Here is a 12,589-nt window from a genome sequence, read left to right as displayed (position 1 = left end):
TCATGGAGGAGCAGGAAGTCCAATGAAAAGTCAATAAAAAGAAAATGGAGTGTTCTGCTTAATTACTATAGTTGTTTCCGTAATTCATAATTATCCTACATGGATAAACTCACTTCGCTCATTTAAAAAAATGATTGGTAGCACTTTATTTGACGAGGTGTGCATAAGACTGACATGACACTGCCATAAACGTGACCTGTCACGAAGATGAAGGAGTCTTCATCAGTGTTTACGACTGTTGTCATGAAGTGTCATTCGGTAAAGTATGACACTTTTAATCCTAAGTTGACCGTTTTAATGGACTTTTAGTACAAGTTTTAATGCAACGCCTTCACCTTCATGACAGGTGTTATGTCACGTTTATGACCGTGTCGTGTCAGTCTTATGTGTCAAATAACGTCAAATAAAGTGCTGCCAAATTATTTTACATATTATATTGTTATTTGTGACTACATACTGAACGATAAAGTAAGGTTGGCATTCAATACTGATATTAAATGTTAAACCTCCTTTTTTGGACCAAAAAAAGGGAAAAACTTAAACCAAAAAGTTAGGAAATTGTAAACCCTTTTATAAATAAAGACAAAAGTCAGAGATAGTTTTTCGGACCTACAATAATGTGTAATATTCTGCTTTGTTTTATTAAAATATTACCTGTTTAAGTAGACTTACTGATTTTGCCCTGCAGTGGGTAACGTTTAAGCACCACTACTCCAATTGAATCCTAAATATTATACAATACAGTCAAATATGTTTTTTCATATATAACTGTAAATAGCTACTGAAAAGTAGAACAGGAAGGAAAGGTCCCTTGTATCTCATATCAGACCAACATGGCACCTTTTGGTACTGGATGAGTCCAGACGTCTCCAGGGAAGTAACATGTTGTGATGTCCCTCTGTATGACAACAGGTCATATCTTTGTGGCCTCTGAGATGAAAAGCTCTGACCTTCAAGGTCAGAGCTCTGGTCCATCATGTCATCTGATCCCCCCCGTCCAAAAGTCTGCGCTGAGGAAACCCAGCAGTAATAAGAGAGAAAGTGGCATATCAGCAGGGACAAGTTACTTAATTAGCAGAGTGAGGATAATTTTTGATGTCCCGGTGAAAGACTCGGGGCATATGGAGCGGCCATCCTCTTTAAGATCCTTCTACATGTTCTGAACAAAAAGACACACGAAAATCAATAGTACAAGTTGGAGGAAGAAGATACTCGAGACTAATGGACATTGGGATTCGCAGCTGATGGGTACAAAGGGATGAAATTCATATTGATACGCACATCAGAGGCCAACGGGCTCCGACGGGGTGAGAGGAGGTCACAGGTTGCTTTGACAGCCTTCCCGTCCTAATGGAAAACTATCGACTGAATTGGGAAGAAGCTGCAGGGACTGACGTGGCGCAGGGAGGCACAGAGTCGCTGAACCCCTCGCACCAAACTGAAAGGGTCCGTCTGAGGGGGGCTTCTGCTTCTGCACCTTTTATATCTGTGAATACAGACCTATCAGTTTCTCACCAGTCCTGTGGGATTCTTCTTCCTGATCAATACTGTAATCGATCGGGCCTTTTTACTGTTGGGGACCAAGAACGTACGTTTTGAAAATTTATAATAAAAGATTTCCTACTGCTTTGTCGTCAAATGTTGCAACTGGACTAAAAAGTCACAAATTGATGTGGTTAGTCTTAGAGCATCGAGTTATATTTCAATGTACAGTTAATATTATATGCAAGCAAAATTCAGCGAACTACTATAAAAAGTTCATTTATTTTCATCATTTCAAAATCTGAAGTGCATATGGAGTCACAGAACTCATTTTTAGCATCTTCTAATTCAAAAATGCTCTGAGACTCATGGGGAAGCCATTCAGTGACACTGAGTCAATAGAGGACGAGTCGCAAAAGATGCCAAAATGAAGACGAATATAAATGTATAAACAGAAAGTTGAGTGGAAGGAGAAAGTGCACTAAAAACTAAGAACTTGTGCAAGTAACAGGAGTAACAACAGCCTTGAGAGGACTGTGAAGCAAAACCAGTTCAAGAGTTTGTGTGAGATTGACTGAAGCTGAATCTCACACAATTGATTTAAATGAAATATTTCACTCCATGAATGATTTTAACTTTGAGGTGAAGGAATGAAAAAAAAAAACTTTTGATGATATTTTCATGTACTGAGATGCATCTGTGTGTATATTTAGATGTTTCTACTGCAAATATTGTGTGTTTTTAAACAGAAAATGTGCCTCAAAATGTCAGTTTGTGCTTGTAGTGTGTGCAAATATTGTCAATTTGCCAGAAAGTCACATTTAAAAACTGAACTATTTGTGTTGAACATGCGTAAAAAGTGCAGATTTGTAATGAAATACTGGAATCAAAGGGTTAATTGACAGCTGGTGTATTTCCTGTTGAATCCCCAGCCCCCCACCCCCCAATCTTCTAGGCAATTAGCGACAGGACGATAACGCGGCCACACACTTTTCCACCACAGAGCTCCAACAATCCATGCTTCAAACATTCCCCCCCCCCCCCCCCCCCTTCTTCTTGTGAATTATCAGCATGTGCTTCTGGCTCGGCTCTGCCTAAGGCCAGAGCAGCTGTGCATCACTCAGCTTATCCAGTGTGACAGCCTGAAATTACAAGTACAACAGCTCAGTGCTGGGAATTTATCATCTGTAAACACGCATACCACTGAACAATCAGTGACTGAGCAGCACAACACGGGCTGAGCTGCAGTTGATGCAGCAAAAAGGACAACTACTCCCTGACCAGAGATCACTGGATTGTGGGCTAATAGCCTGAGTGGCGGGGCGCCAGGTACACACACCTGAGGCTCCTCACCAGCTTGTGTCATCGATGCAGTTCAGCTGTTACACGCAGCACCCAGAGGATGATGGGAATCATTAACTAACAGCTGCTGACAATATCTGCTGAAAAGCGCAAACACAGTAGCAGAGTATTCTGTGAATTTATCCACAATAAATTTACTGGTGCTCAGTAAATCATTAATAAAAAAAACTACTACAGTATTCAATAATCTCACGTCTCGCTCCTGTTGATGGTGTTTTCATGTGGAGTGGTTAGCTGAAATGCTAGGCTAATCCTAGCTTGTTCATTTTGTTTTGATAACACTATTTGGCTTCTTCCAAATTTCTGTGAATTTGTGTGGATTAAATTTAGAGGAAAAGTTGGTCCTTTGACACATGAGCTTAGCGTTTTAACGTTACGATCATAAAAGTAATCGACTGTGAGTTGAGCTGCAGCAGCCAATATAATCCATCATTCACTGTGAATAATGTGCATGAACAATGACAAAGTTTTGGGAGCTGTGCTTCCAAGACATAGATAATGCATCCATGTGTTTACTCTGTGATACAGCAATCGTTATCAAAGGTTGATAGCTAAGGCTGAGTTGTTTATTTTAAGAAGTGGAAGCAGCAGAATCAGAAAGCCTTGGACTCATTCACAAAAAAAATTAAAAAATATAAAAATTTTCCTTAGGCTTGAAGAAACTTCCCTGTTCTTCCCCTAAATGTCTCTGATTAAGAAAAACAACCAAAGAAAAAGCATTCACAATTATCAGACTTGTTCTTCCAAAGACAGACTAATAACTGGTTTCTGTCCAAGTAGGAGTCTGTGATGCAGCAGCCCTGCCTCAGTGCCAGAGCTCTGACCTGTTCACCAGCTCTCTGGCTCTCATCAGAGTCCCAAGTGAAACACAATTTGTAACAGTTCAACTATTTTGGTTCAACCGCTCAGCTGAAACAAACCCGGAGACTCGGAGATACACAGATGGCGCAGCTACAGCGCTTAGTTAACCGCTGCATGACAGACACTTTGCCGCGTGGATGCTATGAGTTAAAAGCAGACATTTAAGTGACAAAAATAAAGAGCAAACTGCGACGTCCACGGATGTGTCCTTAAAGGCGTTTGACGACTGCTTCCTTTTTGCCAACAAGAGGATCCATAGTGACAGCAGCCGGAGGGATCTGATGTTCAAAAGGCACATGCAGCCTGTCAAATGTCATCCACTCCCGTGTTACCATGACCGCCGATTAGCTGAGATGAATGATGTCACAACTCCCGATCACCTCAGATAATATTACACCTTAAAATGATGGATAAAGATGAAATTTTATGTACAGTCTGTAAAATATTTCTTTCCGTTAACTACTGACTGCTGCTTATTTCATGTAAAACTATAGTGCTACCTACTGTCTGTAAAGCTGGAAAAATGGAAACACTCCTACCATTTTCTGAATCTTGGCTTCAGAAGGAGCAGAGTGGACCAGATCTCTGTCCTCTCAGAGAGATTTGCTGTCTGTTTTATGTATTTTGTGAATCTGGAGAAGGCTCATTCTTGTCTCTCGAGACATTTTGTGGAGGGAGCTGCATGTTTATCGGTGGACCTGGATGCTTTCTGGAGCTGTCTGGTCCCAAAGAAAGAACCAAAGTGGAGCTTAAACTCTGCCAGAGGCGCTACACAGGAGTTCACATGCAAGGAGAATTGATTTATTGAAGAGAAGTCAAGGCACACAACTCATGGCTCTGCTGTGGAAAGAGACGGTGGTGTCAGAGAGAGGATGGTGATTGGCACAGTTTGATCACATGGGACTTTTCCAGCACTTCCCTCCAGTCTTTAGGGGACTACTCCAATAGCGCAACAGATGCTGACAATGACAGCTGTCAGTGACGGAATCAGGAGACGTACTTCAAATACACAGTTCAGAGCACTGAGAGACTCCGCAGTTAAAGCAAGCACAGATCCAAAATCAAGATACACAGACAACAAGCAAGCAATGTCAAACCCAGAAAAGGAGATGCCAGGTCGCATAAAGGGATTGTGAGTGAATAGGTGCCGAAGAATCAGAGGACGGGTCGATATCCAGGTATCCTAAAGGCGGTCGAGGTCTCTCGTAGGCAAGGTGAGATTAACTTGGACTTGATTTGTAAGTGGAAAGCAAACTGGAGCAAGAACGGATCACTAAACATCTACAGGTACAAGGTTGTTGATAATCTGGCAGAGAGGAGAGGTTATGTCTAGCTGTACACAGGTGAGAGAGAGAGAGAAACATCTAACACTGGCCCAGGTGGGCTGGGAAAGGCTAAGAGAGTCTTCACATGAATAATGGTGAGAGGATGTGGAGTGAGAACACAAACTAAACACAGGCAGAAATGTATCATGGCACGGATATAATCTTGACTATACAAATTAAAGATTCGGCTAAAGTAAAACACTTTCATCAGCTTGGATTTGAAGTTGCAACAAAATACAGCTGATCAGCAGAAACACAGAAGAGTCGAGGCTGTCCATCAAGCATCACAAAGTTACAAGGGTTTTTATCAGAAGATGAGAAACTAAAGGAGTTCGCCGAAGGAGTTTTCCACTTTAATTTTGTTTGCAGAGCAAAGTGCTCTTAAAAACAGGTGAGAGGTGAAGGGAACTGACAGGATGTTTGTTCTGAAACCAAACAACTCCTGGTAAAAACCTGTGCCTAATGGCTACCATGTCCCCTGGTGTTCAGGAGGAGATGCGGCTCGGAGAGAGTGAGAGATGCTTTCAGCTATACATTATTTACATCTAAACTTCCTCAAACCCTGGAAAGGATAAAACTGAAAGTTAGAGTTTATTTTATTTATTTCCCAAATCCACAAATAGATTGTTGCAAATTGCTTGTCATCAAACATGCATGACTTGCATCAAACGGCGGTCATGCAGTTATCATTGCCCTGAAAAGCATCGGTATTTATCACCAGAACGAGTTTGAACAGATGATATCAGTGCCTTACAAAAACATTCACACCCCTCGAACAGCAACAAGGTATTTAGCCTTTGTTTTTAAGCAAAGTCCTGCATGACAAGGGCTCCTGATTAATGTGCTCTGTTCACGTTGCCATTTCATATCCGTCACTCACAACCACTTCTATAAAGGTTGTGAGTATTTTTGCTTAATTACACAGTTAAATAAACGTAAAAATGCTTAAATCATTTTAACAATTTCACTTTGTATTATTTTCCTTATTTTATGCATTTCACCCAATTTCCTGGTTTCCAAGTCACTGTTGATCTGATTTTACTTCAGTGAAAGACGTCAGATTATAATTATGGATTAAACCAAAATAACTCAGTGACCTCCTGCTGTTAGGTATTACTTATTACAGTCATATTTATTCATTCACTGAATGTCAGTGCGAGTACAAGAGGTCCCCCGGACGAGAAGGAAATGATGTGTGGTTGGTTGGTAGGAAGAGTCCGATACAAAAGAACCAAAACTGCAAAAATGACACGATGGAAAAACTATTTCTCTGAAAGTTTGGTTGGGAAATCCCTGAACTTTGGTCCGAACACAGAAACTTTGTAGACTTCACCCTCCATCCTTAGGGAAACAGATTTTCACTAAACAAAACATCATGGAATGAAATCTTTACAACTGTGTGATTGGCTTATGCTTAAATTGTTCAATATTTTACCAAAATATGAGGTTATGGAGAGCAAATCTGTGGGACCAGACTGACCCAAAAACAACTTAAACACAAATGTAAACCTCTGCTTTCCATCCATGTTTTGAATCCACATACAGTCACAGGAAACTTTAGCAATTTGTTTGTTCAGAATTGGACCCGCATTTATGTTAAAATGGTCTTCTTCCTGCCATAGCTGTAGATTTTGGCCCATGTCGGGATGCTAGCTTCGCACAATTACTGCAAATCTCCAGAGTAATTACGCCCCCTCCATCTAAGAAAAAAAAAAAAAAAAACATTTGAGAAGACCAGAACCTTGTGACGTGAACAGAAGTACTTAGTCAGCAACAATATTCAGGTAAGCTGTGATGTTTAAATTATGCTCATTTGGCAGTGAAGGATCCAGAGTGGGCAAAGAAAAATAAATCCTCCACGATGCATCTTATCTTCAGCAACCTGAAGACAAGCTGGAGCTGGACCAGACAACGTCTTCCCAGTCTGTTATTATTCACATTTAAGTGAGCCTGTGCAAACAGCAGCTCCAGTTTCCTGATTTTAGCTGACAGTGGTGGCATCCAGTGTGGTCTTCTGCTGCTCTACGGATATTTTATCTCTTTTTGGATCGTTCTCTGTAAGCCCAAGAGATGGTTGTGCATGAAAGTCCCTTTAAATCAACAGATTCTGGAATAATAATCCCAGGTCGCCTGACACCAACAACCAGGCTACATTCAACACTTCAATCCCTGGAAGCTTTGAAGCGCTGCCTTGTTGATCAGCTGATGAGACTTTTTGTATTAACAAGCAACAAAAAGGTGCACTTAATAAGTGCCCAGTGAGTGTACACAGATGATTTATGTATGCATTTTATATTTTTTTCTTATATGCAGCACACATGACATTTAGAACAAGCAAAAATAAAATAGAAAAGTCAATCCGCAAGCACGTCCTCCTCTCTCCCATCCTGTCGTCTGAAGCGCTCTCTCAAAATGCTCGGAGATTGGAAGGGAAGTGGCTGAACAGATTGTTATGTCACCATTAGGAAGCTGTAATAAAGTCATATCTCTCTTGCATTTTGCATGACTGCAGGGAACTCCACTCTCGCCTGTCTGCTCCGCTCACATCAGCCTCCTTTAAGTGGAGCAGTTCTGGGCTGCAGGTTTTTGCCTCGTTGCTGCCAAAGAGTGTCTGTGCCAGATAGCGTTGCGTGATTACACTCAGCCGTGCACGATGTTGTGGACGGCATTATAGCTGGAGAATAAAATGTCTCAGGCCTCATTAAACACCCACACATTTGGAAATTAGAAACCTGTTGTTCGTCATTTGAAAAGAAGCAGAAAGTCACAGAAAGAAAACAAAACAAAAAAACACCAAAAGCACGTGAGATGCACGTCAACAAGAGTTTAATAGCGAAATACGCACAGATCACGAAAATATTAACTGGGGGAAAAAAATGGGGACATTCTAGATTTGTTTGGTAAAATAATTTTCTTAATTGTTTTACGACGGGAAGAAATATAATCTCACTGCTAGTGTGTGTCGCAGTGTTTTGGAAATTACAGTGATCCTGATAAACAGTGACAATCAAGTGCATAAAATGTATCGCGTTTCCTCTGAGCTGTGAAACACCAAAGCTGCTCTGACAGACTTTTCGCCGAGAGCCGATGCAAATGTTTTCTGCTGTACGTGTTAACCCCACTGTAAAAGACTGTCAAGCTGATGCCGTCCACATTCTCAAGCTCTGCTGTGCAAACATCAACCAAACTCATTAATATTTACTGACCAATACCAATGCTGCATTTCATTTGTGAGCAAACTGTTATAAAGGACTGGATGCCAACATTTGTGGCGCAAGTTGTTTACTGCGATCGTACCTAGTTGGGTTTTTGGTTACGCACATTAAAAGTCGTATTATTACTTCAAAACGCGAATACAAAACACTCAATAGGACCAATCGGTACATAAAAAGAAAATCCATTATTTCAAATGTATTTAAATAAATTTAGAAATGGTGGTAATCTCTCTCGAGTGCCTCTCTCAACCTTTTTAAGAAGGAGTTCAGTTTAAATATGAAATGAAAGCAGTTGGAGGTCAGCTCCAATCCTACAGCTTCTCAAGAAAAAGACAATGATTTGATCTTAGGATCCAAATCCAAGATTTGAATTGACTAATGGCATCTTTAGTGTCTTTCTTGTTACGTAAATGATAATACCAAATGCTTGAAAATATTCACAGCATGAGTCAGTTAAATTGTTTCTGTTATTTAAAGTTCAGTCCGTGTAGGAAAAACAAGCTTAGTGTACATTTAGCTTGAGATATGGCATTTCAGACTATGACTAAGTTAATAGACACTTGTGCTCAAACTGATGCCATGCCCTTACTAACTATTAAATATAAAAACAGCATCATCAGCATATATCTGGATATCTGCACTGTTCTCTCACGTTCAGTGTGATATTACCTGTGCTCTTAAGATAAACGGTAGCGACATGAAAGTTTCAAAAGCTGCTGTCAGTCTCCAAAACAGAAGACAGAATGAGTTCAGTTCTGTTCAATAGGTTAATAACTTAGCTGTAACTCTGTATTATTAATCTATTTCTTTTTGTTTTATTTGCAACCGATTTGAATCCTGTGCTCTCAGATATAGACCCGGCTTCAAATCCTTTTCCTACGAGTCCCGAAACAGAAAATGAAGTAACTCCTAAATATTTCTGAATCTTACTCCTAAAACATGATTTTTTTGCCCTTAAGTTATCGACCTTCCATCTGTGCAATATAGATTTTCTTAAGGTTAAGAGTTCATGATTAAAAACATAACCCGATTTTCAAAATCCCAGCTCTGTGATCTCAAGAAACTTGTTGAAGGATTTCATTAGCAGCCGTCCTAGGGGGAGAACAGCGCTGCAGCCCCACTCCTTCTTGCGTCTCTCTGGGTTTGATTTGAGCCTAAACGGCCACAGGATACAACTCTGAGGGCATTAGCATTCTCTGCAATCACCCAGCAAAATTTCAGATCACTCTAGTTTAAAGTGACAAGTGCTTAAGCTACAGTACAAGGGGGTAAAAAACAACCGCCGCCTGCTAACTACAAACAGATTATGTAAGGAACAATGCTCCGCTCTCGGGCTTTCATCTGGAGACGTCCGTTTCTTACACTATTTCTCAACACTATACGGTTACACCTTCCAGGTATAACGCCATCGTGCTCTTGAAGCACCTCGACTTTACGGTCAAGTTCAATAAAGTTTACAGAAACTGGGCCACGGTCGGTAGGGTTTGCAGAACTTTTTTCCCAGCAGAATCTGAAGCGCAGAACCCCAGCGTCCCCATTAAAATTACTGGTTTAAATATCCAAGACTAAAAACCAGTGACGATACGATTTGCTCTGGACTGTGTTGTATAGTGTTCGACCTCTTATTCAGCTGATATCAGTGGATGTGAAAAATAAACACGAGTGCATTTTCCGTTTTAGCTGCAGGGAGATAAAGCCGCGGCGAAACACGATACAGCACACGAGCCGACTTGCGCCGTGAAAGATCAGTGCTCATAACACATGATACAGATTAACTTCGGAGCAACCCGGGTGCCTTTTAACACCGCTGTTTGATCTCAATGGCACAAATTGATCCAAGGTGAAGAAATTGTTGCCTAATTATGATTGATGATGACAAGAAGAGGAAATGTTTTGTGCCCTTTAAGCTTCGCAGTAGGAGATTTGGGAAGCTGTGAAATTATGGAGGCCACAAATAGAACTTTTTACTAAATACGACAAAGACAGAGATGAACGCAAGTTGGGTGTTTACTCTCAGGGACTGTGGTCTGAATGTCTTCTGCAACAATAGTGTTGTAAAGGTCATGCATTGTTGAAATATTTTAAATTTAGGACTAAAATGGGCTTTGTTTATCTTAACTTTGATTTACCAACATTAGATCGACTCGAGTTGAACTTAAAAATGTATTTGTTGCATTTGCAAGTTGTTGCTTTGACATTTCAAGCTGAAACGTTCATATTAATCAGATTTGCAATCTAGATCATACACTCATACTTTCATGGCTAATGGTTTGTTGGCCATGAAAACAAACATTTCCCCCTTTTGTGCTTCTGCCAGCAAAGTGTTTCTAAACGATTTTCATAGTTAAACTTTCAAAATATGCAATAATGTTCGACTACATACACAGGATCCTCCACGTTTAGTGATACTGTAAGTAAAACAGTAAATTAATATTTTATTACAGTAGTATTATCCCCTGCAGAAAATTTTAAAAATGATCCAAACTTTGAGAATGTCTATTTAGTGGGGTTAAAAAATTCTACTTCAACAATTAATTGTGGTTGTTTGTTGGTTTTACATGTGCTGTTTGCATCACTAAGAAGTCCTAATTCTTAGGGTTGATCACATTTCTAATTTGATCAGAGACTCTATGAACGTAATTGCTTACTAATCCATGACTTCCTGTTTCAGTGTGGAATAAATATAACTCTTACCCTTTCCTCAAAATGTTGCAAGTAACTCAAATTTGCACTGATCTTCAAAAGTCCGATTAGGATAATACTAAAACAGTTAAACTTGCTCAGATCTACCCTAAGAGAAATAACTAAAACATTTAAAACAGCCGGAGCTGTGAAAAAGAAAGCAGCAAACACACAGGTGCGGGAATTGTTTCTGTGTGTGGGATTATTCGAACACGACTCCTCGGTGCGCGCCACGTTCAGTCAAACAAACCCAACTTGTCATTTTAGCGTGATTCCCAGGGGTGGAGCTAAAGGGGGAGACTGGGGGGCGGCGGCCCCCCGGCCCGGGCCTGGGGAGGGGCCCGCATGGGAGGCAGAATATGACTTAAAAGATTCAAGTCTGTGTCACGTCTGGTGAGAGCTGGAGAAGGTGGGCCCTCTCCCGTTGAGTATGGTGTATATAGATTATAAAATGAGGTCCCCCAGCAGATTATGTATTATGCTGCCCCAGTCATTGTTGACTCATAGTTGCTAAAAACTTTACAAGACCTATTGATTTTAGTGACATAGTGGGTGTAAAATATTGAAGTGTATTCTGGGTAAAACACGTCACCAACCATCCACAGCGTCATCAGTCAGACACTTAGGAACGGATTGCAAACTAGGTAGATTATTTTTACGACAAATATGAGTGACTTTTATTAGTACTTTATAAAATTATGTTTTCATGAGCTTTGTTTTTTTGGGTATAACGGCCCGGTCATTAGCCCCGCCCCCCGGCCCGACGCCGACTCGTTCCGCCACTGGTGACTCCTGTGATCATTTGGTTATTTTCCATTACTTACCAACAGTAAAGGAAGTGAGACCAATGCAACGTCTAAGCTTGAAGTCACCATCAAATCCCGATTCATTTACATCGTCAACAAAAAGCCAGAGGAGGAGAAAATTTCCCATCATTGTTGTTGGGCTAAAAATCAATCAACAAAGAAGAAATATCAACTTCTGAAGTGCATCATGATTATTAGATAGAGCCAGTGTGATTTATGTTTAAGAAACATAAGATAACTGCATCCTTTTGTGATTGATTATAATTTTCATTATTTGATGAATTTCCAGAGTTTTTATCTCTGATGGCATTCTTTGCCTTCAGCAGAAATTTATCTCTTCAAATAAAGTAAATATTCAACAAATGAGCTCTAAGTAAAACCCGTAAAATATTATATCAGGATTGAATAAAATGTTATTTTTGTGTCTGTTCTAGTAGAATTGCATGTCTAGTATGAGTCCATTTCTTCACATCGTCAGTCTGTGAACGATAAAGGTGTCATTATATTCTTCTTGGTATGTCAACCCAAATTTACTCTACAAAAGTCTGTTTGTTTATGTGTAATATGCTGGACCAGAAGACAAAAGCAACATTCACACAAAGTATGATGGGCTCTGGAAATATAACATACAAACTCCAACTCTTGAAGATTAATATGCATGTCACATTTTGTAATAAATAGTCGCTCTGTGTTAATATTCAACCAGACGCTTGTAAAATGTTTCTTTCAGAATCCAACCAGCTGATTCTCTTACTCTCTACTCACACTTTGTGTGGAAAGTTACTACAATAGATACTCACAACGCTAATAAAGTAACTGAAGGGAGCGCAATGAGAATACGATACCCACCGACAAA

This window comes from Poecilia mexicana, unplaced genomic scaffold, assembly GCF_051168715.1.
Source record: "Poecilia mexicana isolate PSO_F unplaced genomic scaffold, ASM5116871v1 scaffold_18, whole genome shotgun sequence".
Classification (NCBI taxonomy): Eukaryota; Metazoa; Chordata; class Actinopteri; order Cyprinodontiformes; family Poeciliidae; genus Poecilia; species Poecilia mexicana.
Note: the sequence above shows the minus strand (reverse complement) of the source record.